Raw genomic sequence first — 26,418 nt, 5'->3', positions numbered from 1 at the left:
TCACACAAGTCTCGCACGGTCTCAATTAGCCTTAAAACTAGTAGTCTAAAGACAGCATAATCACTATTGCTAGTGTAAACGCAGCACAAACACTATTGGTGGTGATCCAATCCCCAGTTTGAACCCGATGTGTTAGGTCAACCCCTAGTTAAGTTTAACCACTTTTAGCTAATGGCTCGCTTAAACGGTCTCATGGAGAGATTGTTTGCTTTAATTGGTTGTTTTAAAAGTGTGCTTTATATTGAATGTACAGTGTAATACGTAGTATGTTAAGAAAAATAAGAAGTAAGAGCCTTAAGAAGGCTTCGATTATCTGCTAAAAAAAGAATACTACTATGTTAGGCTTACTGACCCATATAACCATAATCGGTCGTCGTTCCTACGCAAATCGTCCTATTTTGTGTCCACACAGGTCTTCGCGTCTCAATGCTTAGTCGCAGTACGGTCGACGTTTAGTCGAGGCGACCCAAATGGGGACGATTGGTAACAGGCACAAATGGTCACAGAAGTGACAGAAGTGTGCACTGCGCGTGCACACATTGTTACCGTTTGGCGACTACTTTCCCAAAATCATTCGTTTATTTCATTCTTTTCAAATGGCGACTGTCAGTGACGTCAAAGTAAAAAAGAAATAAAAACATTTGACATTAAAATGTAATGGCGTAAGAATTTGTTAAAGATAAATATTGTTTTCATTTGTAATATAATGTGGGCTAATTACCATGGCCAATTAAATTGCTCGAGTGATTTCATAAAATAAGTCTAAATTTATCAACGCGCCATCAATTTATCTCAGTTTAACCAGCAATAATATTATTGACTACTCGGTGTTTGTGTACATATATAACATAACTGTATTGATTGGTGAAGTTTTAGTGCTTCGGTGCATATACTATACTGAAATAATAAAAATAATTCCTAGAAAACCAATAAAGTTGTTAAAATATGGATTAAGACTGGGTAATATTCTATGTAAAAAACAGTCGACAAACGGTCACCAAACGGTCAACAAACGGTCGCAGAATGGTCGTAGCGTACATGCGTGACCGAAAGCAGTGAATCTTTATTGGATTTACAAAATGGCTTCTTGCATTCATTTTTTTCAGGTATCCTCAAACTTTATAAACAATTAAATATGCCGTCGTACTCAGTTGTCCTCACTGAAGAAGATTAAAAAAATTGTAACATGCGTACCGAGCTGCTGGGTTGTAAAGGATCGGGGACCATATTATTATGGTCTTCTATAGAGCAACTAGTATTTTGCGGCATTTTACAATTGACACTTGTTGAAGTAGTCGTCATTAATATTACTATCAACATTAATTTCGATAAGATTATTTTAGCGATAAGACCGCCTGTTGTTTACCTTTGTTCGTGTTTCTTCCTTGTTTTGTATTGTTGTATTTTATCAAGGTGTGCAATAAAGAGTATTGTATTGTATTGTATTGTAATTTCAGCGATCTGAACTTCTTTTGTCAAGATTTTTGTAGAGATAAAAGTATCCACAAATTTGAAATGTTAAAGAGAGATAAATAAAACGTAGTAGAGTAAATAATTTGTTTTTTTTGTAACCCAAACAAAATACTTGTAGATGCAAGTGCGGAAAACAGGAAAATCGATACGAGTAGCGATAAATTAATACACGAACGAAGGGAGTGTTTTAAATCGACACGAGTTGCGAATGTCCTTTTCGCACGTGTATCGTACGACGATTTTCAGTACCTAAATCTAAGCTAAGAGTTTCGACCAGACAAGAAATGAATCATTGCTCGCACTACTGCGTTAAAAAAAGCAGCATCTGTACTGAAAAAAACTATTATTGCGCAACAGAAGAACCCAATACGTTTATGTAAAACTGCGTCACAAATACTAAGTAGTAACCAGCATTCATAACAATATAATATACGTCGATTTTCATTAATATTACTATCAACATTAATTTCAGCGATCTGAACTTCTGTGCCATTTCTGCCTAAAATAATGAAGGTTAGAATAATACTAACTACGTTATGTATAGGAATTTACTCTAGTATGCACTTCACAAGACATCTATAAATATCACAGTAAAGTACTTTTATTGTGTAAAGCAATACTACACATCTTTTTTATCAATAAGAATTAAAAATTATATATCTAATACATTAAGTAACTATAAAGTGCTTATCTATTTGTATTATCGTTCTGTACTTTTCTTAACTTTCCCACATTTCTGTAAAATGTCGAAGAGTGCTTAAATGGTCGTCGTTGTTTATTATTATTTAATTCGCTCATATTTAAATGATTCAAAGCAACCAGTCCACAACTTCACAAGACAGTTTGAGAAACCTTCGTATTTCAGATTGTCATTTGCGGATACAGTGGTTTAGGAGCAGTTCGGTAATCAGACCTACACATGTGTGTACAAATTCTGTCAATGTCACTGTCAGAAGCCGTTCTGACAGTGACAATGACAGCCACAAATTCGTCCACATGTTGTTACCGTTATGTGTGCATACGTCGACTAATAAAGTGTCGTTAAAAATCGTTCTGACAGTGACATTGACAGCCACAGAATCGTACACATTTTGTTACCGTAACAAGTGCACACGCCGACTACATTTTGTTATTGTATCAATACGGTCGCATTGTTTGCACGACATTACCACGCGTTTTGTCACATTTGACAGTTAGTTACTGATTTGAAGATTTTGCGACCGAAATGGTTGTATGGGAAGTTAGTGTTATTTTTTGACATGAATCGGGATTAAAAGTTATTTAAACTACGACCCATACTGGTATCTTTGTCAACTAATAACAGTAATAACCTAACCACAAAATTAAAATTTTTAAAAAACCCCCGACCGCGACATAGTGGACCGATTTTCATGAAACATGGCTAACAACACTCCCGACTAACTCAGCTTTCAGACAAAAAAACTAAATCAAAATCGGTTCATCCGTTCGAGAGCTACGATGCCACAGACAGACACACAGACAGACAGACAGACAGACAAACAGACAGACAGACAGACATAAACACAGACAGACACGTCAAACTTATAACACGCCGTCGTTTTTGCGTCGGGGGTTAAAAAAGAGGTTTGTGTGAAGTTTAAGTATGTTTTAATTGGTGTTAACTTTGCAACTCGGCGAATTTTGGAATTTCATATAATATCATCATTCTCTTTGCGTTATCCCGGTATTCGCCATGTTTCATGAGAGGTCCCCTAGGGTCTGCAACTCTGCATTCTGAAACCGGTAACTTTTCAGCTGTCTGTCAGCCATTAAATAAATTAGGCTAGGTTAGGTTTGTTTTATGGCAATCCTGAAAAGTTTCGCGTCTCTGATTGACTAATGAAAATGTGGACAAACGATACATTATGACTTAAGATCTTATTTCTGGCCGAAAGGTGTGGTTTTTCGGCGGTTCCTGGGCAACCTGCCGAATCCTACACCGGGACAAACGACGCAACGCGCGGAGCCACGCTGTTACGTCATCGCCCAAATCAATTGTTTAGTTGTAAACTTTTATTGTTTGTTTTTTTTCATGTTCAATTTACTGGTTTTTTTTTAAGTTTCATGACGCATTGGATTTATCTGTAATGTCATTGAAATATGTTTTAAATAAATAAGATTTTCTGGGAACCAATAGAGACCCAATTGCTACGTACAGTCACCGGCATAAAGAAGTGATGATTTCTGTACCTTGTCGCTTTGAATCGTTTGACAATTTCGTATGACATTTCAAACAAGACGTGCGACAAGGTACAAAAATCATCACTTATTTATGCCAGTGACTGTACCTAGCCATGCGAGTCGACATCGGGACAGTGTTCTACCACAGCACGACAGTACTCTTTACTATACTGTGACAGCACGGACTTAAGTAGCTTCATTGCGTAGCGCGGCAGCTTAAGGTCTCCTCTCGGTAAACATGGAATAATTAAAAACTTAAAAGCCGGTAGTTATTGGAGTCAATATTGGTGGTCATGGCAATTAGCGGGCGCCCCGCCGACGCCGGCGCTGTCATAATACAGGATCTTTTATTTTTAACCGACGAGCGAAAGGGGCAGAAAGTAAATGCATACTTAATCTAGTCACAGTTTATAAAAGAAAGGGTAAGGGAATGGGCAAAGGATACCTTTTTGTACCCTTTGGCGTAGAAACTCTAGGTCCATGGGGTCCCAGCGCGAACAAGTTGTTCACAGAAATCGCGAAGCGTCTGGTTGAGGTAACTGGTGACCGAAGAGCTGGCGACTTCCTCGCACAACGTATCAGCATTGCGATACAGCGAGGAAATGTCATTATTATATCTATATTGATTCTAGTTTAAAGAAAAAAAAAAGATGTATGATATATAAGTATTCTGCTGTACCAATTCATTCAGACCCTTCAAATCCAGAAGCTTTACATACAGAAAAGGAGGACTGGCCTACACATAAGTACATATAACCATTTATCGATGTAGAACCACCGTCGATATAGAGCACTACACTCGTAATATTAATATTAATAATACAACTGTCGAAAACCAAACGCACAAAAAAAGAAAAATAAATTTTAAGAAGAACGGAATCAAGCGGAAAGAGAGAAAATTATTATGTCAAACAATCCTAAATGTATTTTGAATTTTTGAAGTATAAAATAAATAAAGATTGCTATTTTCACTTGCTTGGCGAATAATAAATGAAATCCGTGTTTCTTTTTGTAAGAACTGCCAATGTCAACCGTTTTTAACCTTATATAACTCGGTAATAAAAACATTATTTTAATAGTGTATTATAGTAATAATACGAATAACTTTGGATATCCAAGAGCGACACCTTTCGCCGTGTCGGTATAGCAAATTGATTTGTTGCAATGTAAAAAGCGAATTTTATTGTTTCATATTAATGTTATGTTAGTTTTCACTAATGTTAGAATATTATATTAAGTTTAAATATGTTAATTTGTAACATAACTTATAACGAGGTTTTTTATGCATGCAAATAAATGGTTACAATATCATACAAGGTGAAATACCCCATAATGGACGGTGATGCCATTATGGACAAAAAAACACAAATCCTTAAAAATAAGTATCTAAAATTAGTTTCTAAAAACTGACGGCTATGTAGCATAAACTAGAGTTGTAGAGCTGTTTCATTTTGAAGTTTCAATTAATTCGGTTATTTCTGAAGGATTTGGGGACAAGATAAAATTCATCAGTTTACTGAAAAAAATATCAAGACGAATTCTTAGTAATGTTGCTAAGAGAGTTGAGTTCATGTATAAAATAATAAAAAAATAATACTCGATGTAAACTTGAATGCGTTTTACTTACTGCATTAAGCATGAGATAAGGTATAAAACATACTAGTTTGTTGCTCCAAAGATATAAAGAAATAGCGTTATTTTGCGAGTGTCCATTACTGGAACCGAAAAACTGCCTACCTCCTATGATGGACAAGGAACAATTTACAAAACCAAAATTTACAAGAAACAACACAACAAAGTTTAGTTTAGTTTAGTTTGTGTTAAAATAACACAAACTAATTTTATTTGGGGTATATAAAATTGACTAATTAAGTATCAATTGGCTTTAAAAGTAAAATTTTAAACTTATTTCACTGTCCATAATGGGGGATCCATTACTGGAGAACTGCCGTCCATAATTGGAGAAAAAACACCTAGTTTTAATTTGTTAAGTATGAAGAAACTAATAGGAGTATCCGTTCTGCAATACGCTTGAAATGTAAAAGAAGGATAGGACATTCAATATTTAACACGCTTAACGGAAGAATTTTTACATTTATCAGTGAAATATCAAAAACAGGTGAAATTTTTTCTTAAACTGTCCATGATTGGGTTCGTTACCTCAGTTGTCTTTTATTCATTTAACAAATTGAATTGCTCTTGAAACTTAGTGCAGGTACTGCAGGTAAACGGGACATTGCTAAAATGATAAACTCCTTTTAAAAAGAATGACAATGCTAAAACCTAGTAATCGTCGCTGGTTTGTCATATAGCGGGCTTTTAGATTAGGAATGCATACAAATTATTTCGATGTTAGTAGTCATTGCATAGCTTAAAAACGGTTACAGCATTTTTTTAGAGCATATACGATAGTATAAAATTGTTTAGTGTCTTTGCGGTTATTAAGCTATGTTTTTAGATTATTATGCAATGTTACGATTACTATAAACACGTAAATTTACTTTGCCGTTATTAAGCCATGTTTTATGTATTATTCAATCCTAAAAAACGGCTAAAGTATACTTAACCGTGTTTTAATAGTAAAATCATACATATTTTAGGAATTATTTGCATAACTTAAACACAAAATGGCGAATTTCTAATAAATTAAACAATATTTAATTAAATTGATTTTAAATAATGTTATCGTGAATTTAGTTTTAATTTAAGAATAAAAGAAATCTGGACTAAATCGACACATTTCCTAGAGATATGGGTTTTTATGTTTTTTGCCCATATCTCAAAACTATCATTTGTGGGTTAGATGGGTTTTAGTGATAGGACGGCAGAATTATGCTGATGATGATGATGATGTTGAAATCCCGTTATTCCTCATCAGGGATATATGCCTTTCAGAAGGGCTGGGGGACAATTGTCTTCTTCTAGTAACAAGTTATTGTTATAAAATAATCTACCAATTCGCACGAAGCGCTTTGCGTCTTTTCTTAGTGCGACAAAGGGTGGAAATCTTTGCCTGCATGTAGGTATATTTACCAGCTCAAATAATTAACTTCTAACTGGTGTTATAAATAAGCTTTGCCGACTCTTTAGAAACCCTGTACACTCCATTTCAAAATCCATTATGTTGCCTCTAGAGAAAACTTCAGCGTAGTGGACCCGCGTGAGGAAATTCCGTTGAAATCGCACGGTTGAGAATCCTGCTATTAAATAACTACATCTCTTCCATAACGATTAATGTATTTGCATATGATAATGGGACCAATGTGTAAAAATTAATGGGACCTACAAGATTAATGGGACCAATGTGTAAAAGTGCTTTATTCAAAAATAACTGCCATGTAATGACAATTAAAGTATTCAATCAATTACCATTAGATATTAAAGAAATTTGTAACATAAAAATATTCAAACGGACATTGCGTAATTGGCTATTGAATAATAATTTTTACAACATTAAGGATTTTTTTGACTACCAAACTGACTAATGACATTCAATTTTATCAATTGAAATTTTTGTAAGTACTTTTTACTATTGTAAACTACTTTCATTTCTGTGTTGTTGCATGAAATGTAAATAAATATTTTAGGTTTAAGTTGAAATTTTTGCATGCTATAAATAAGGCTAAATGTGTGATACTTGCAATTATTATGATACCTATTTTTAACCACATTTAATGCAAATAAAGAATTTTACTTTACTTTTATGACATAAATTATAATTCCAAAACAATAGAACATCGCAACTCCGTCCTTCATAAGTCAGGACAAGATTGAGCGACACAAAGTCATTAAGAGGGCTTTCGTGTTAAAAATAGTGAAATCGCAACCGAGCGCTTGATCATACCGTGTGTGGTATCAAATTAAAGGGCTTTGCGAGTAGTTTATAAATATATATCACATTACAGGACTTTTTCTACTTGGTCTAACAAAATATGAGAAAATGTCCAAAAGTGGTAATAATTGTACCGGTGAAGGCTCGTTTTCAAAAAATTGGCAAAAATCAATAATACAATTTATAATCACTAAGGCATAACAGCAATTTAAGTAAACGTTGCAGATTAATTTAGTACAAAACTTACTTCGATGTGATGTAGATTTTCAAAGAAATTGTCACTTAATTTTAGGTAATTTCTGAAAAAAATTGAATTCGCCTTAGGCTAGTTTACTCTTTTTCAAAAACTTAAAATAAAAATCTAGTCTGAAATGATTGTGGTACAGGATATACGAATTATAAATTTACCCGTTTTAATATTCAAAATTGTCCAAATTTTACAAATAAGATCGACTGATTCAGCTCTATACGTGCGTTTTTCTAAACGTGCATTAGAGAAATATTCATAATTAATTTAGTGAGTTAGTTTTCAAAAATCCAGTCTTATAAAAATCAAGATAATGAGATGCTCTAACTGGAACTTGAATTAAATAAATCTATTGGATAACGGAAAGTGTAGTATTTCACCGACTAAAACTATCAATTTTACATTCTTTTGACGTTTTTTTTGAAAGCAGCCTTAAGCGTTCTTGACACAGTGCTAATTGCCGCGCTTAGTAAGAACCTTATCATTCAAAATTCAGCAAAGTTGTCGAGTATTTAAACTGAAATTTCCATTTAGAATAATTTATTATTCTTGCCACATCTGAAGTAAATAAAAAAGAATACATATTGGTACTAATTCCTTTTTAGGAAAACTAACTAAAAAAACTAACTATTTTGGCTCAGTGATCCAAAGTGAATCATGGCCTCCGAAACGAGAGATCGCCCCCTGTCCCGATAATGCGCAGCCTCTTGCCAGTCACTGACTTGAAGCCGACGCAGATCCGCCACCACACAGTCCTTCCAGCGATACCTGGGTCGACCCACCGGACGGCCACCAGCCGGTCGACCTAAGAACGCTATCAAAAGTGTCCAAAATTCTGTGGTCCCCTGAAAACTTTTGGTATCCTGTACCCGAGATTTCATCTACTTTCCGAGAGTCTGCGGGAGGAAATTTCTATGAAACCACATGGTGAACTGTTTTTAAATTACGGTCAACAGATGCCATAGATTATATTCTAAAACAAATTGTTTTGGAATATATCTTCTTAAGTCAGGACAAGACTGAACACAAAGGCTTTAAGCGTTCTCGACACAGCGCTAATTGCCCTGAGTAAGACCCTTAGCATCCGCAAGTTGTCGTGCGAGATTGTAAGCAAACAGAAAATCCATACTAATATTATAAATGGGAAAGTGTGTGTGTCTGTTTGTTTGTCCGTCTTTCACGGCAAAACGGAGCGAGGAATTGACCTGATTTTTTAAGTGGAGGTAGTTGATATAGGCTACTTTTTGTCTTGACTCTAAAAATAATTGATTTGTTTATAATTTGGATGTTTAGCTTATTGCAATACGATAAGAAATCTGAATTGAAAGGTTTATTATTTTTGGCTTTTTAGTTTCTCCGTGTTTTGTAACGCGCTTATTTTTGAAGGCGGTTTTATTTTTTGTTAAAAAGTTTATTTATTTGTTGATTTTTAGTGGTTCCTAGTGATATTATATGTATCCGTCCGAATACATGTACAGTAGTGAAAGAATTATCCTTTAACTCCTAACCATTGAGGAGTTGACCTTCCATCATCAGCTCAGCCACATAAAATTATTACCATTAGACGTAAATACTGGTGTACCTTTGAAAAATAGACTAAAAACATTACATGTGCCTATAACATTTGAAGAGTTCCCTCGATTTCTTCAGGATCCCATCATCAGACCCTGACTTGGTGCCAATGGGACCATCTCGGGGTTATACCGGTTCGATCAAAAAAATAATTTTGAAAATCGGTCCACGATTCTCGGAGATATCGAGTAACATACATACAAAAAAAAAAAAACATTCAGTCGAATTGAGAACCTCCTCCTTTTTTGAAGTCGGTTAAAAATGACACAGGACGCTGCAGTTTATTCTTTATTTAACAATGACAACGAGATATACTCCATAATTACGGTGTTCACATAGTTATAAGAACTAAGAGTATTTAAGGACGTATGTCCTTGCTATGTTACCTTGAAAGTACAAGTACTTTGTATTTTTAGATATGAAAATAATGAATCCATAATAATCACTTCACGAAGTAGTAACACTTACAAAAGTAATATCGACAGCTCATTTGATATTCGACTTCGTTCGCGAGCGTCAACAAAAGCCTCCTAATGCGGCACAAGTCGACAGAAGGCGAAAAAGAAAAAAACAACCAGACTCCTTTCATACCGCTTTTGACACGGACGGCACTGGCCATCGATAAAACTAAAAAAAGCTGTTTAAAAAGCTAAGAGAAATGGTAGTCCGGAGGTTCCATATTTAAAAATTTCGCAAGAAAATTCTAACCAGCCAGCGTTCTAAATACAAATATTGCATCTGGCCGCTATTAAAAAGTTACACGGTAATAAAATTAAGAATCTATAAACGTTTATGATTCCAATTTCGAACTCGGGAATTCGGTTTATTTCAAAAAAGGAAGTCCATCAAGTCACAATAGTAGCATTTTGAGCCGCCGAGAGTAATTTAAAATATATTGAGCTTCGACAATGGCCGATCCAGGTGGCTTTTGGAGTTCGTTTTTCTACGGTATATTAGTGTATATTATGTTCGAATAGAGACTAATAAATAATAAATCTTCTATACGAGACGTTGCCATTGATTCCTTTGAGGGTAGGCGTGATGGTGGTAATATTCATAAATTTAAAAGCAAAGGCTGAGAGATGATGGAATAGTGAAATGATTTTTGCTTACAGACGTTCAGACGCTTTTAATTTACGACTGACGTCTTTAGCTTGTTAGCGACAATTATTTGTATAGATTTAGATTACCTCCGTTGGGAATTTTAATCGAATATTAGTTTTAGTGCCTTTACGAGTTCGAAACCTTTGGATAAAGACGTTCTTTTGAGAATGAGAATGCGTCTCCTCATTATTCATTTTATGGAGTAAAGAGATGGTCGACAAAAAATAGGAAGGTAAAAACCCCGTCCCGTCCCGTCCCGTCGGGTCCCGTGTGGTGACGGGTTAAGAATTTCACCACCCCCTTTCTTCCCGTGGGTGTCGTAGAAGTCTACTGTGGGATATGGGTTAAATTGTGGCGTAGGCGAGAGGCTGGCAACCTGTCACTGCAATGTCACAATTTCGTTTTCTTTCAACGCTTTGATTCCCAAGAGTAGCACTGAAACTTGAGCAGTTTCATGTCCTCTGCCTACCCCTTTATGGGATACAGGCGTGATTGTATGTGGTAAAAACGCTTAAAATTACACAGAACAAAATGATCACCACTTACTTACCTTCTTTTAGCGTTAAAGGTAAAACCATCAATAAGCAGTACAACCTCGTTAATTAGGCCTCCGATCTTAATCATGGGCGCGCTAACATTTATTCGCTCCTGGTATCGCGTATTTAATGCCTCTATACAACCTCAGGTTATTGCGCACTCTACCCAGACTCTACCGCTGATTTTATAGTAGAGCTACAAGTTGTATGAGACAGAATTTATACTGGTAGATCTCGTAGACAAGTAGCAAATCGCTCACGCTCCATGACGAACGAAATTCATATTTATCTATCGCTTTTCCGTAAATTGGTGCGACACAGACTGTTACGTCCACAGACATCATTTTGGTTACGCTTAATGACTAGTGCAATACAGAACTGCTGCTTGTACGCAGTCCAACGCGATGGTCCGACCAAATCAGCAAATCGCGTTCCGTCAAGGTCCATGATGCCTTAGAAGTTGCAAGGGACCGAAAGGCCTGGAAATCTGTCGTCCGGAGTAAATTGATCCAGGTAGGAGATCACGACACTGCAGAGCGAAGCAAGGAGGAAGTACAATACAGAATCTGTCACGTATATGAACATCCCGTGAGTGCAAAAGACAGAGACTACAATTAATGAAAAAAGTGACCATTTTGAGCTCGACCTAATCAATATAAGTTTGACGAATTAACCGGACTTTTCAGTACAAAACGTTCTGTTTTTAAGATACAGTGGCTGATTTCCGTTTCAATTAAACTGAATTAGAAAAGCAAATTATTCACATTTTCATGTTTATTTCCGAATTTATTACTTCCCAATGACATCAGGCCCCGTAGCCAAATGGCATTTCTACGACGCGAAACGAAAACGAAACGTAGTCTGAAAGATAGTTTGGCTCTGTTGCGCCAATACCTACCCAAGATATAGATATATATCTACGAGCGTTTCGTTTCATGAGCGTTGTTCCAAACTCTTTGCAGAATTGAAATATGTAGTATAGATTTTTCCTGTCAATTTGGCATATGTTTTTTGTTTAGTTATAAATTGTCATTGATTGTGTTTGGTTTTGTAATCTCATAATATTTATTAAATATACATTTAAAAGGTAAACAGCAGTTATCATTCGTAATTAGTTCCATACAGTCCATCTCCGTCTTTTTCATTGGTCATTCGCCCCATTTATTCAGTGCCTATATTTAGTTTCTGACAGTTCCGTTTACGTGTTTACATTTCATTTTGTTTCATTGTTTACATTCATATATTTACGTCATATATTTTTTGGGCTTGGTTTAATTAAAATTGTCGCGTTCGGGATGTCAGTTGCGAAGGTATTTCGCGGCATAGTTTGGCAAACAGTTATATTTTTTGAGCTGTCTTTAAAAGTTTGTACGTGTCTTTTAACGGACCCAAATGTAAGTGTTTTAAATCCATCCATTTCAGTTTTATTGGCTCTTTCTCATGCCCTATTGTATTTATAAGCCTCATGCGACCAGAGCTTAGTTTTTAAGGGAAAAACGGAATCCTTATATGATCACTCGTGTGTCTGTCTGTCCGTCTGTCACAGCCAATTTTCTCCGAAACTACCGAACCGATTAACTTGAAATTTGGCACACATATGTAAACCTGGGACCCAAAGACGGACATGTAATCTAGGAGGAGGTAGGGCATAGCGAATGATATTCCGCTTTGTGTGGTAGGACACAGCACAGCGAATATCGTCTCGCTCGAATCTAGAGCAGAGCCCAACTGGGGTAGTACCTCCGCCTTACAGAAGAACGCAGCCAAATAGCACTAGACCCTACTCATAGTGTTGTGTTCCTGCCGGTGAGTAAGGCTGCCAGAGCTCAACGAGGGTGCGGTGTGCTGATGACGGGAGGACTTACGGAACTAACTTGTTCCGTCTATTGTCCGTCATCCGTCGGCAACCCGAACCCTCCTTGGAACTTGTACACTCCTTTTTGCTATGTACTTAACACAGCAAAAGGGAATGTACAAGCTTCTAATGGGGTGGAAACGCGCATGTGACACTGTTTGAGTTGCAGGCGTCCATAGGTTACGGTGACCGCTTTACATCAGGCGGGCCGTATGCTTGTTTGCCACCGACGTAGTATAAAAAAAATGTAATTTAAATTAAGAAAATTCAATTATAGGAGCCACTTTTGGGGGTAAAAGTGAAAATTAAAAATCAAAGTTTCTAGAACTATATTGTGTTACATATCAAATGAAAGAGCTTTTTGTAAGTGTTTCAAAAATATTTTCCAGTAATTTAAGAAAATAGGCAAAAAATTGCCATTCGGCCCTTATCTCCGAAACTACTAAGCGTAAAATTTTCAAGAAAATACACGAGATAGTTTTCAATCTATAGATTACAGGAAAACCTATTAGAAATCTACAGTAAAGCACAAGTCGGACTTAAAAGAAAAAAACTCAAATTACGAATTTCACTCACTGCCGCTGCAAGGAGTTACCAAATCTCTTGAAATTGTGTGAGCGCGTTTGAATATTACATATAAACTCATTTCTGTTTCGTTGTAACATGACAAACCTGCATGTTGCAGTCGCCGCTCGCACTGGCCGCTAAGAAGAAAAAGTACGGCCATATCACGCGTCTTTTGTTTTTTTGCACAAAATTTTCTCTGCCGGGGAAGGCTCATATACATTTCAAGTGCTAATTATTTGATTGCATTTAAAACTTGTGAAATACTTCTATTGTAAAAACAGTGTGTTTGTGTTGGGCTGCCTCTTATGCAGGTACTTATAATTGTATAATATGTGTAAATAGTTAAGTTTATTCATTTAATGTTGAAACCTAATCCAAGTCTTATTGTACGTCACTGTTTCGCGAAAGCGAATAAGGCCTGGGCTAGGTTCCGACTGCAGACCTAAGCACGCACGATTGTTGCAGTCATTTCTTCTACTTTAAAATTTAAGAAGAACTTTGCTGAACGTCGCTGCTTATACTACTCAGCGCTGGAACATCTTCAGCCTGGTTTCTGTACAACTCGCGCAGTGGCACCTGAGGACAGACCACGTTATACGGCTAGACGAAGACCAGCAGAAGGAACGTTGAGGCCAGTGACGATTTTTTACTACCTACTCGCGTACTGACAGATATTACCCATTTTATTGTATATATTAGTTTATATATTAAAAATAAGATTTTCATTTGGATCCGTAGGTTTCTTTGTAGGTACATCTGTCCGCGATTATTTCGATTAAGGTAAAGCGGGAAATTCTCGACTGGGGGCCATTGTTACTGATCTATTTGCTGTACGGTCAGCCAAGAAAGTGGTTTACCACTTTTCGACTCTATTGATCGAAAAGTGGTAAGTAAACCACTTTTTTGGCTGACTGTACCTTATACATATTACTATTGTTTTAAAAGAAATTCTTGCAATGACTGTAGAATTGTTACACAGCGACCACAGCGTAGGTAGTAGGTACGAATATTTATGTATTTTGCCTATATAAATATTTATACTGGGGAAAATTTATACAACCCACATAGCCAGTATCTCGACGCTATGGTCGGTAGGGTAAAAAGTACTTCCTTGCATTATCGCTTACAATTTTTTCCATTTTGCTTATACCTATTGAAAACGTAAACATATAAAAGGCAAGCAAACAACGATCTTCTTACAGCACATTGAATGTAATAGTTATTACGGATGCAGGATACTCGCCGATCCCTATCCCTATCCCTATCCCTATCCCTATCCCTATCCCTATCCCTATCCCTATCCCTATCCCTATCCCTATCCCTATCCCTATCCCTATCCCTATCCCTATCCCTATCCCTATCCCTATCCCTATCCCTATCCCTATCCCTATCCCTATCCCTATCCCTATCCCTATCCCTATCCCTATCCCTATCCCTATCCCTATCCCTATCCCTATCCCTATCCCTATCCCTATCCCTATCCCTATCCCTATCCCTCCCTATCCCTATCCCTATCCCTATCCCTATCCCTATCCCTATCCCTATCCCTATCCCTATCCCTATCCCTATCCCTATCCCTATCCCTATCCCTATCCCTATCCCTATCCCTATCCCTATCCCTATCCCTATCCCTATCCCTATCCCTATCCCTATCCCTATCCCTATCCCTATCCCTATCCCTATCCCTATCCCTATCCCTATCCCTATCCCTATCCCTATCCCTATCCCTATCCCTATCCCTATCCCTATCCCTATCCCTATCCCTATCCCTATCCCTATCCCTATCCCTATCCCTATCCCTATCCCTATCCCTATCCCTATCCCTATCCCTATCCCTATCCCTATCCCTATCCCTATCCCTATCCCTATCCCTATCCCTATCCCCCTATCCCTATCCCTATCCCTATCCCTATCCCTATCCCTATCCCTATCCCTATCCCTATCCCCCTATCCCTATCCCTATCCCTATCCCTATCCCTATCCCTTCCCAATCCCTATCCCTATCTCTTCCCTGCGCGTCCCTGTCCCTGCCCCTGTCAAATTATCATGCTAGGAGGTGAACTTTGAAAAATCCTTTCTTAGTGCTCCTCTAAGGAACTTCCGTGTTAATTTTAAATCTCTTGAACCAGAAGTAGAGATAAAAACTAAACCTATACTTATGGCTATTTTGGATATTTTAACCCCATTGTACAACAACAGGGGAGAAAATTTCTTTTCCACCTCATTAGATTTTAAAATCGTTGTATTTATCGTGATCAGCGACCCGATAAACCATAAAAACGATACCTATATTGTGTTTTTCACTTTACCCCCTTTGCACCCCTTTAGGGGTCAAATTTTCAAAAAACCTGAAACATGTATTTAGTCATATGTCTTTAGGAATCCTCCTGTGAAGTTTCGAATAAAATAGTCAAACTAATCTTGTTTCTCATTTCTCATTTCACCGTTTTAAGAGGAGAATTTTGAAAAATCCTTTAATGCTCCTCTACACTATATAAGGAACATATGTGCCAAATTTGAAATCTCTAAGACCAGCGGTTTCGGCTGTGCGTTGATATGTCAGTCAGTCAGTTTCTTCTTTTATATAATTTTTTGATATTTAAACCCCATTGCATCACAACAGGGGAGAAGGTATTTCACTTCTGCCTCGTTAGATTTTAAAAACGTTGTATTTATCGTGATCAGCGACCCAATAAACCGTAAAAACGATACCCATATTAGTTTTTTGACTTTATCACCTCCTTTTCACCCTTTTAGGGGTTAAATTTTCAAAAAATCTGAAACACGTCTTTAGTCATATGTTTTTAGGATCCCTCCTGTGAAGTTTCGAATAAAACAGTGAATCTAACATTGTTACCCCATACAAACTTTGAACCCCCATTTGACCCCCTTAGGAGGCGAATTTTGAAAAATCCTTTCTTAGTGCTCCTCTACACTATATGAGGAACCTACGTGCCAAATTTGACATCTCTAGGACCAGCGGTTTCGGCTGTACGTTGATATGTCAGTCAGTCAGTCAATATCTTCTTTTGTATATTTTTTTGATATTTAAACCCCATTGCACCACAACAGGGGAGAAGGTATTTCACTTTCGCCTCGTTAGATTTTAAAAACGTTGTATTTATCGTGATCAGCGACCCGATAAACCATAAAAACGATACCCATATTGATTTTTTTACTTTATCACCCCCTTTTCATCCTTTTAGGGGGTAAATTTTCAAAAAACCTGAAACACGTATTCAGTCATATGTCTTAAGGAATCTTCCTGTGAAGTTTCGAATAAAATAGTCAAACTAATCTTGTTTCCCCATACAAACTTTGAACCCCTATTTGACCCCTTTAGGAGGTGAATTTTGGAAAATCCTTTCTTAGTGCTCCTCTACACTATATAAGGAACCTACGTGCCAAATTTGAAATCTCTAGGACCAGCGGTTTCGGCTGTGCGTTGATATGTCAGTCAGTCAGCTTCTTCTTTTATATATTTAGATATTGTTTACTTGAAGAACCTTTGTTTCATTTCTCCGCTGACTAGCCGGCTACATTGGCGCCCATAGGGTTTTCTGTCAGTACGTGGGTCTTTAAGGACTTGGATTGGGTTATGTACATACTTGTAAATAATATACGGTTTTGTACATAACTTAGGTTATATTTTGTGTAGTTGGTGTATGTTTTTTTTTCTTACTTCTGTGTGTCGATTATGTCGATATAGTGTATAGCTCCGCGTAGGGCCGAAGGCCCGGAGCTCAGGCTACCGACTCCGTTTTCGAACGAATATTATGCGACATGAGAATCTTCCAATCGTTATTCGGCCAAAAAAGACGTCGGCGAATCGTTGTCAGCGAACCGAAAATCGGCGTATTTTATTTCGGAATATCAATCGGGCACCCTTGCCATTACTTTGAGGGTTGAGGTTGAGGAGCATAAGGTACCTACTGTATCTAGTTCATTATTTTCGGATGGGTAATTGTTCCCTAATTGGAGACATTAAGAAAATTTGACGTAGCAAATGGAAAATGAAATAAACCAGATTTATTTTTTTGTTTTACAATTGCAATAAATGCTGGAAAATGAAGCTCTAAGGCACAACCTTTAGGTACTAGTACAGGAGTAGGTACGGGGGATATTATTACGGTTTTCGACAAACAATTTAGGAAGCTATAAAACATCTTATAAGACAACATAAATTAAAACCGAAATAAATTACACATATGAAAGAAAAAGTGACCAAGGCCTCCAATTCCTGAGGTTTTTCTTTCATATGTGTAATTTATTTCGGTTTTAATTTATATATATAGTGGTGTGACTACTTAAAGATAGCACAAGTTGAAATATTTTCAATAGAATAATTATAATTTGACTTGTGTTAATTAGAAACAACATAAATTGTTTGTTTATAGACAAAATAAATTGTTTTGTAAAATCAAAATTTGCGTTTGAGGTCAGGTAAATTAAATTAATTCTGTTTCACATATTTCATCATAAATAGTTGAACCGTTCTAACCACATAATATAATAATAAAAGTCTACCTTAAATATTAGCAATCAATTAAATCCTCAATAGTCCTTTGACACCCAGGGCAGCTTTGTGAATCATACGTTAAGTACCTACAGTTGCCCCTTGAAATCTATTGTCCCATTTGTACTCCTTGACCACAATGAACTGTTCTGGTGGTTTCTCTGAGGTGGCCTATTGTTGCACTCTAAGAACACCACATGAAGTATTACTTGCTAATAATGAAAACGACTTAAGTGTTATAGATTACAGGTTTTGTTAAGACCTTTGGAGAGTCATTGTTGGATTGTGTCTGCGCAATATAAGTCAAATTAGTTGCTTTTGTGTTGAAGCAGGTGTGGTGAATTGCACGGGCCATTTTTATTGACATTATTACGTTGAACATCTGGAACTCGGCATTTAACAGACATGTTTATGCAATCAAACATAACCTATTTAATTCATAAGGACAAATATAAAAGAAATAATAATACGAAATAAAATATGAAATGATTGTTTATTAGATATGAAAATAAGGAAAATTGATTTGAAATGATTGGTTTTAAATACTTACAAAGAAACATGTCGAAATGAAAGAAGAAATTGAGGGTTTTCGCAAAATATATGAAACTAAACTGCACTTGAACTTGCCTATTGGAACTTATTTATTGTTCAGGGACATTATAATTTTTGGTACCTGATATAGGACGATAACTAGACCTCAGTTCATTCATTACCAATCCTGTCAACTACTATACTAAAAATAAGCAGAAGAGACAGACATCGTAATACAGACATAAGAAGGAAAACAAACGTAATAGACGCTCTACAACACTGTAAAAAGACAGACATCGTAATACAGACATAAGAAGGAAAACAAACGTAATAGACGCTCTACAACACTGTAAAAAGCTAAAATGGAAGTGGGCAGGCCATGTGGCACGAATGAACCGGGACAAATGGGCGTATAAAGTAACTACGTGGCCAGGACCACTCGGTACACGATCTCAAGGAAAACCGAAAGGACGATGGGCTGACGAGATAGTTAGAGCAGCTGGAAATAACTGGATTCTAAGGGCAATGGATAGAGACAATTGGAACGATATGGAGGAGGCCTTCACTCGTAGAGAGGTCCTTAAATAAATATTTTACAAAATAATAATACAGATATAAATTAATAATTATGTACAAATTAAATTAAATTAAATATTATTCTCAATTAAATTAATTATTATTAATGAAATAATATCTAAATTTTAATTGTAATGTTATATTTAAAAGCATGACAAGGAATGTTAATTTAAAAATTTATATTTAATTATTTAATTATGGAATGATTATTTAAACTATGCTAGTTTTTTTTTTTAAGGAATAAAGAGGCTTTATTATTATTATTATTATATTGTATCAAGAGAATAAGTAAATAATGCCGCAATATTTCGCTAGATGTCACTTTAATCAACTGTGTCTCCATCCCCTCTTTTGGATAGTAAGGTATCGTAGGACTGTCTACCGGAATTTTTTTTTGGATACTATGGTCTCGTAGGACTGTCAAGTGGATAAGGAATGTTGTAAGACTTGGTACCCGATATAGCAGGATAAGTAGATTTCGATTCGTTCATCACCAACCCAGTTAAAATATGGGCACTGTTGAACGTGTACCCGCCAGTTTCCGGAGTGCAAGACTTGCGCTGGAAGTTGAGGGTCCAATGGCCGTTAGCGTAGTGCATGTAAGCGAACGCCGGGACGTTGCTAGTCAGCTTGCGAGTCTCCACGACGTACCCGTAGTCTTTGTATTGTATGGCGTAGGTGACAGGTCCCCCTTTCTGAGCTTCTGTTAAGCTGTTGAACTGTTCTCTCTCCCTGCCGCCTTCGACGTGATGCAGGCGGAGCATCCCGTTAGACACGGGAGTGACGGTCCAAGAGCAACCACTGAAGTCAGGAGTGAACACGTACTTTGGTTGTCTGTCGGACGGATGATGGTGAATGTCTACGACACCGCCTTGAGGGAGCCAGTAGGCTGCTTCCCCAGCGGGGTCTATTTCGAGAGCGTACAAGACTTTAGCTCCATGGAATTCTGCTATTTTATAGCGCGTTCCAGCTCCCGGTCTAGGTCCGTTTGGATCTCCCAATGCACCAGCAGTGATCGCGTCTCTTCCGAAGATTGTACTTGTCAATACTTGTCCTGGATTTTTATAAGTGGTAGTGCTGACCCTCCTTGGAGATCCAAATCCGCAGTGGATTGGTACTCCATTGGGGAGGTCCCTGTCTTTTCCTTCTGAGAGTCTGTTATTGGGTAGCTTAGGAAGATCGGCAGCTAAACTGAATACAGAAAATTGTCCAATGAGAATCACAATGGAGGTGATCTGTGCGAGACCCATTATGAAAATAATGCTTGTTATGGGTGTCACATGTCTTTATATACAAATTGACTGTTTCACACATTGTTTTTTCGAAACAACCATTTGTTATTTAATCAGGTTTATTACTAATGTATGTATCGAAAGGTAATATTTTATGTTTTAACTAGCTTTTTCCCGCGGCTTCGCCCGCGTAATAAAAGTATTCTTATTGAAACGTTTACAAAAAATAAGATTTTCATTTGGATCCGTAGATTTCTTTGTAGGTACAGGGTGGATTTTTATTTTGTTATAGCGTATTGAAAAACTTGTGATTTTATAAATGTTGTTAGTTTGAATGATACAATTGTTTTTTCGTGTTCATTAGTCATTCATCTACATAAAATTCAATGAAATTACAGTGAAACCTGGATAAGTGAGACTTCAAGGGACAACAAAATTTATCTCACTTAATGAGGTATTCCACTTATTCAGGGTCTCAGTTAGATAGGTATAATACAATGTTTGTCTCACTTACAGAGGGTATCACTAATAGAGGCCAGAATAGGGGGATGTGTCAGTTATAGAGGTAATAAGGTGTTTTTCATATAGTTATTATTAGTTGCATACTAAAAGAAAAGGTAAATAAGCCTTTGTCTTTAAATAAAATATAAGACTTTTAATGTCATTGTGTCATAGAAATTTTAATTCTTTACTATTATTTCGTTCGTAAAAATGGGTACTGAGACTGCGTTGGAGGAGAGACCGATAGCTTTTAACCTCTTAAAGAAGGATGAGCTGGAGTATGAAGATGGACCAACGCCATTTTGAAATACTATTCTTTTTTTTTATTTCCCTTCGGGGTGTACTAGAGGAGGGGAAGAAAACTGCTCAAAGTAGTAACATACAAAATTTATTTAACTCTGCACCAAATGGGCTTGCTTACTGACAACTACTTATGGCTTAGGGCCTTTTAGCTTATAACTTATCTAATTACGGGAACACAAGGTGATATTTGGTCGATTGCGCTATAGTACGGAGATGTTACAGAACTACTAGGCCGGAGAAGAGAGCGGCAACAACGTTATAAGGCTTAGCTGGTTTGAAGCGGCGAGGCGATGGTCTTCCCTCTCAGCTGGCCGGAGCTTCCAGTCACTCCGCACCTGCCAGTCGGAACCACGAGGAGCCGCAGCGCTGGGTCTGGCCCTCCAACGGCCACGCCTCTACCAAACAGCCTTATAACGTTGTTGCCGCTCTCTTCTCCGGCCTAGTAGTTCTGTAACATCTCCGTACTATAGCGCAATCGACCAAATATCACCTTGTGTTCCCGTAATTAGATAAGTTATAAGCTAAAAGGCCCTAAGCCATAAGTAGTTGTCAATAAGCAAGCCCATTTGGTGCAGAGTTAAATAAATTTTGTATGTTACTACTCTGAGCAGTTTTCTTCCCCTCCTCTAGTACACCCCGAAGGGAAATAAAAAAAAAGAATAGTATTTCAATATTATGCTATTTTTTTTTATAATTTTTATGTTACAAATCGAAATTTTAGTTCTAATTACTTAAAATAACCAAGAAAACCCTTAACTCACCGAAACACAAAGAATCAATCGCGTAATTTACAGATGGGCTAAGAATTATTAAAAATATGGAAATAGATTTTTAAATTGATGAGATGATTAAAGTCTAAGTTACAGAGGTCATAGATTGACTGTATCTCAGATACAGAGGTAAATTTCTATAAAATTCTTAACAAACAATTAAGTGAATATACATTTCAAATATAGTATCAGTAATAGAGGTAAAATACACAATCTGTCTCACTAATAGAGGGAAATGTGACAAAAAAATCGAAAAGGCTAATCTCAGTTATAGAGGTCTGTTTTGTCTCACTAACAGAGGTAAATCGGTGCGAAAGTGTCGGGACCGCACCTTGGGTCCCAGCTAAAGAGGTATCTCACTTATCCAGGTCCCACTTAACCAGGTTTCACTGTAATAGCATTTTTGTAAGAACTGAGAAAAAAATGAACTTTAATCGGTGTTTCTGGAGCTGGGTGATCCACTGAGTTACGAACTTTACAAAAAACAGTAGAATAAACACAAAATAACCCTCTAAAAATCACTTTTACATATCCGCTGAGTGACATTGTGGTCAAAAAACTTCAAAACTTTTTCGTAAAAACATAAAAATCTGTAGAAAAATTAACTATAAACTCCTTTTAAATGTAAAGAAGATGTTAGATTTATATAATATCATACTCACAGGTAGGTAAGGGTAACAAAATCTTATAAAAATTTAAATTTACGTCTAAGAAATTGCTAGGACAATTTCTCAGTGGAACGTAACATAAAACTAAGGGTGCGATTAACATGGAGCTAATTTAACTACGTCAAACAATTAAGCAAACTGTTTTTACGGGGATGTTAATATCTCAAATAAAAAAAAATTAAATTAACTGAGCCTTTTTCAGAAAAAGTGTACATATTCAGTGTCTTCAAAATATTTACTTTTTGGACTCATTTTACGCCTCACGTATGAAAATTAGGGCCCTTAATTTAGTAATTTGTTTTCTTTGTATATTGCATCACATTCATGAAAATAATTAAACTTCCATATAAAAAAGTGACGATAATTTTTTTTTTTCATGTATATGATGTGAAAGTTAAATCATAAAGTAAAATGAGCCCATAATGTAAATACTTTGAAAAAAATGTGTGAAACGTACACTTTTTCTTGAAAAGGAAACGAAACCAACCACAATAATTATATTATTTAAATAGTAACAATATATTATTCATTATATATTAAAATTTAATTCCACTCATGTATCGTAGAGTACTAAAGTATTGAGTAAGATGGAAACCGTAAAAATATAAATGTGTACTTATAACGCGGCTTTATCGTTCCACTGAGTTACTTTTTAATCCACTGAGAAACAATATTTCTCAATGGAACGTAACGGTTACGCCTTTGAGAAACAAAATTCTGGTTGTAAATTAAATTATACAAACTCTTCCCATAAACGTTATATATTATTAAAATAGATAAACTAACTAGTAATATGAACAGGTAGTTTCTTAATAAACTATACAATATACCTTCGAAAACGTAGTCACTATGTGGAACTCAGAAACGGACCTCTAAAACACGCTCGAACAAATCCTTCCTTCACGAGTTATGGCGTGCGACTGACAACAAAAAACCAATATAGCGTACACGGCAAGATATTATAATGTTGCCAGAATAAAAAATAACCTACCACTTTAGTAGATTAAATGTTTAATTTCGTTTTCACGATTGCCATCCGCAAAACTTTGTCTCTAAACAACTACAATATGGAAATAAAATAATTACAATTAAGACTTATACTATATATACAAATAACTAAATAAATTAATAATTACAAATAAAATTAGAAATAAACTACTCACTAAATCCACTCCGAGTCCCTCCAGCTGCAAAGGAGCCCATCACGCTCGCCGCGTTGCCACGTTGAACCGCGATGGACAACCTTTGCAACAGGAACGACCCGGAGCGGGGGTCGTGACCACGCTCGCTCAGCCTCCCGCCCAATTCTCTAATAAAGGAGGTTTTGGCCTCTGCGCACCAACAGCCAGTGGTTTCTACGGCAAGAGGGACAAAAATATAATTGGACAGGACCGCGTATTTTTCCCGCTTTCGAGCCACCGCCGCTTCAGCCGCCGCCCCCGCCGAACGCACGGTGCGGCTAAGGTGGGAAGCAGCAAAAGTGTTGACGCACGTGGCATCCCACAACAGGCATCTGCCCCTCTCCCAAGGGACCAAGGTTAACCCGTCGGGCCTCTTCCCGTCCGATCGGCTGAGACCTGGTGGCTCCAGCACGCACGGTGTATTCGCCGAGACGAGACCAACGCCCTCCGCACGATATCGTTTAGGGCGTGATGACGAGGGTGCCTCCATGCACACCGACAGCAACTCAATGCGTGATGACCGTCTCTCTCCACCATGGAACCGCAGATGCATACATGGGGTTCACATACACTGCAGCCCAGGCGGAGAGCCACGGCCACCCGCATCGAGTCATTGTCAAGGAGGGTACCCACATAGGGAGAAGGAAGAGCCTGAAGCCACGCGCCGGACTCTAGTTTAGACAATGCGTTGAGCCTTGCCTTGTCCACACCCACCGCATTCTCCAGTAAGCCATTGAAAATCCAGTAAAATAAGTAAATATTGACGAAATTTCTCCGTAACTCAGTAGGATTTTCCACAGAGCTACTTTTTGTGGTTTATGTTTGAAATTATTTTTTAGTATTCTAAAACTATTTATGATAGATAAAGCGTTATTTAAATTAGAAATTAATGTACAAAGAAACATTTAAGTAAATAAAAACATATTGTTATGATACAAAAATAATATTTTAACGCATATGAAACATAAGTACTTCATAGTAGGACATGGGAAAAACAACACTTTTGTTGACTTCAAACAGAAGTTTTTATTAAAAATATGACTAATATTCATTCAAAACTAATAATTTCTGAAATACAATTTATTTATTTATGCATAAATATCAAACGCCTGTAAAAAATTGATATAGAATTTGTGCAATCTTTGTCAGAAGAGGTAGGACATGCCAAATTTGGTACCATACAACAAAAAAAAATTTGCCCACATCTGTCCGCGATTATTTCGATTAAGGTAAAGCGGGGCAATTCTCGACTGGGGGGCCATTGTAACTGATCTATTTGCTGTACGGTCAGCCAAGAACCTTACACTGCTTTTTGGCTGACTGTACCTTACACATATTACTATTAGAGTATTTAATGCCTTGCCTAATTATATTAAAATGTTAGATGGTAAGAAATTTAAATTTAAGTTGAAAAAGTTTCTTACGGATAATGTTTTTTATAGCCTCAAAGAATTTTTCGAAGTGATGGAGGCAGATAGTGAAATGTATTAGATTCTAAGACGTTACAATGTATATAGTTGTTATTTATTCTTTAAGTTTCTAATTTCTATATTGTACGCATGTAACGAGCAACTGTTGATACTTTGTTTTTGAAATATTGAACACCTATATGTACACAGCTTACAATAAATAAATTACTTACTTACTTACTTACTTGTTTTAAAAGAAATTCTAGCAATGATTGTAGAATTGTTACACAGCGACCACAGCGTAGGTAGTAGGTACGAATATGTATGTATTTTACCTATATAAATATTTATACTGGGGAAACTTCATACAACCCACATAGCCAGTATCTCGACGCTATGGTGACGACGACGGTAGGGTAAAAAGTACTTCCTTGCATTATCGCTTACAATTTTTTCCATTTTGCTTATACTTATTGCAAACGTAAACATATAAAAGGCAAGCAAACAACGATCTTCTTACAGCACATTGAATGTAATAGTTATTACGGATGCAGGATACTCGCCGATGCCTACTTAAATACTAATCCCTTCCCACTGAGCCACCTGCATTTTACACTTCCTAGATATCGATTGCCGACCGATTATTCCAACCCCAATCCCTATTCTTATCCCCGTCCCTATCTCTATCCTTGTCCCCGACCCCGTTCCCGTCCCGTCCCTGCCCCCGTCTCTCCCCTATCCCTATCCCCGTCCCCGTCCCCTATCCCTATACCTATCCCTATCCCTATCCCTATCCCTATCCCTATCCCTATCCCTATCCCTATCCCTATCCCTATCCCTATCCCTATCCCTATCCCTATCCCTATCCCTATCCCTATCCCTATCCCTATCCCTATCCCTATCCCTATCCCTATCCCTATCCCTATCCCTATCCCTATCCCTATCCCTATCCCTATCCCTATCCGTATCCCTATCCCTATCCCCCCCCTGGAGCCTAAGTTGGCCATACAAATAGACCACGTGACCCCCCCCCCCCCTGGGGCCCCGGGCCTTTACCACGTGACCCCCCCCCTGGGCACGAAGCTGGATCCGCGCTTGACAGGGACAGGGACAGGGACAGGGACAGGGACAGGGACAGGGACAGGGACAGGGACAGGGACAGGGACAGGGACAGGGACAGGGACAGGGACAGGGACAGGGACAGGGACAGGGACAGGGACAGGGGGACAGGGACAGGGACAGGGACAGGGACAGGGACAGGGACAGGGACAGGGACAGGGACAGGGACAGGGACAGGGACAGGGACAGGGACAGGGACAGGGACAGGGACAGGGACAGGGACA

The 26,418-nt window shown here is 37.3% G+C and overlaps 1 protein-coding gene and 1 long non-coding RNA gene across 2 annotated transcripts in view; both read right to left on the bottom strand.

Moving 5' to 3' along the window:
* Window positions 1–26,418, bottom strand: part of LOC125238286 (luciferin sulfotransferase) — an 82,116-nt gene that overhangs the window by 19,694 nt on the left and 36,004 nt on the right. The window lies entirely within an intron of this gene.
* The window catches only part of LOC125238287, a 33,128-nt gene continuing 25,088 nt past the window's right edge, over window positions 18,379–26,418 (bottom strand). Inside the window, exon 2 of the long non-coding RNA XR_007178422.1 lies at window positions 18,379–18,577. This is a non-coding gene — a long non-coding RNA (uncharacterized LOC125238287). The remainder of the gene's footprint in view (window positions 18,578–26,418) is intronic.

The sequence above is a fragment of the Leguminivora glycinivorella genome, chromosome 23 (genome assembly GCF_023078275.1).
Source record: "Leguminivora glycinivorella isolate SPB_JAAS2020 chromosome 23, LegGlyc_1.1, whole genome shotgun sequence".
NCBI lineage: Eukaryota > Metazoa > Arthropoda > Insecta > Lepidoptera > Tortricidae > Leguminivora > Leguminivora glycinivorella.
Note: the sequence above shows the minus strand (reverse complement) of the source record. Positions and strands in the feature narration are given on the sequence as shown.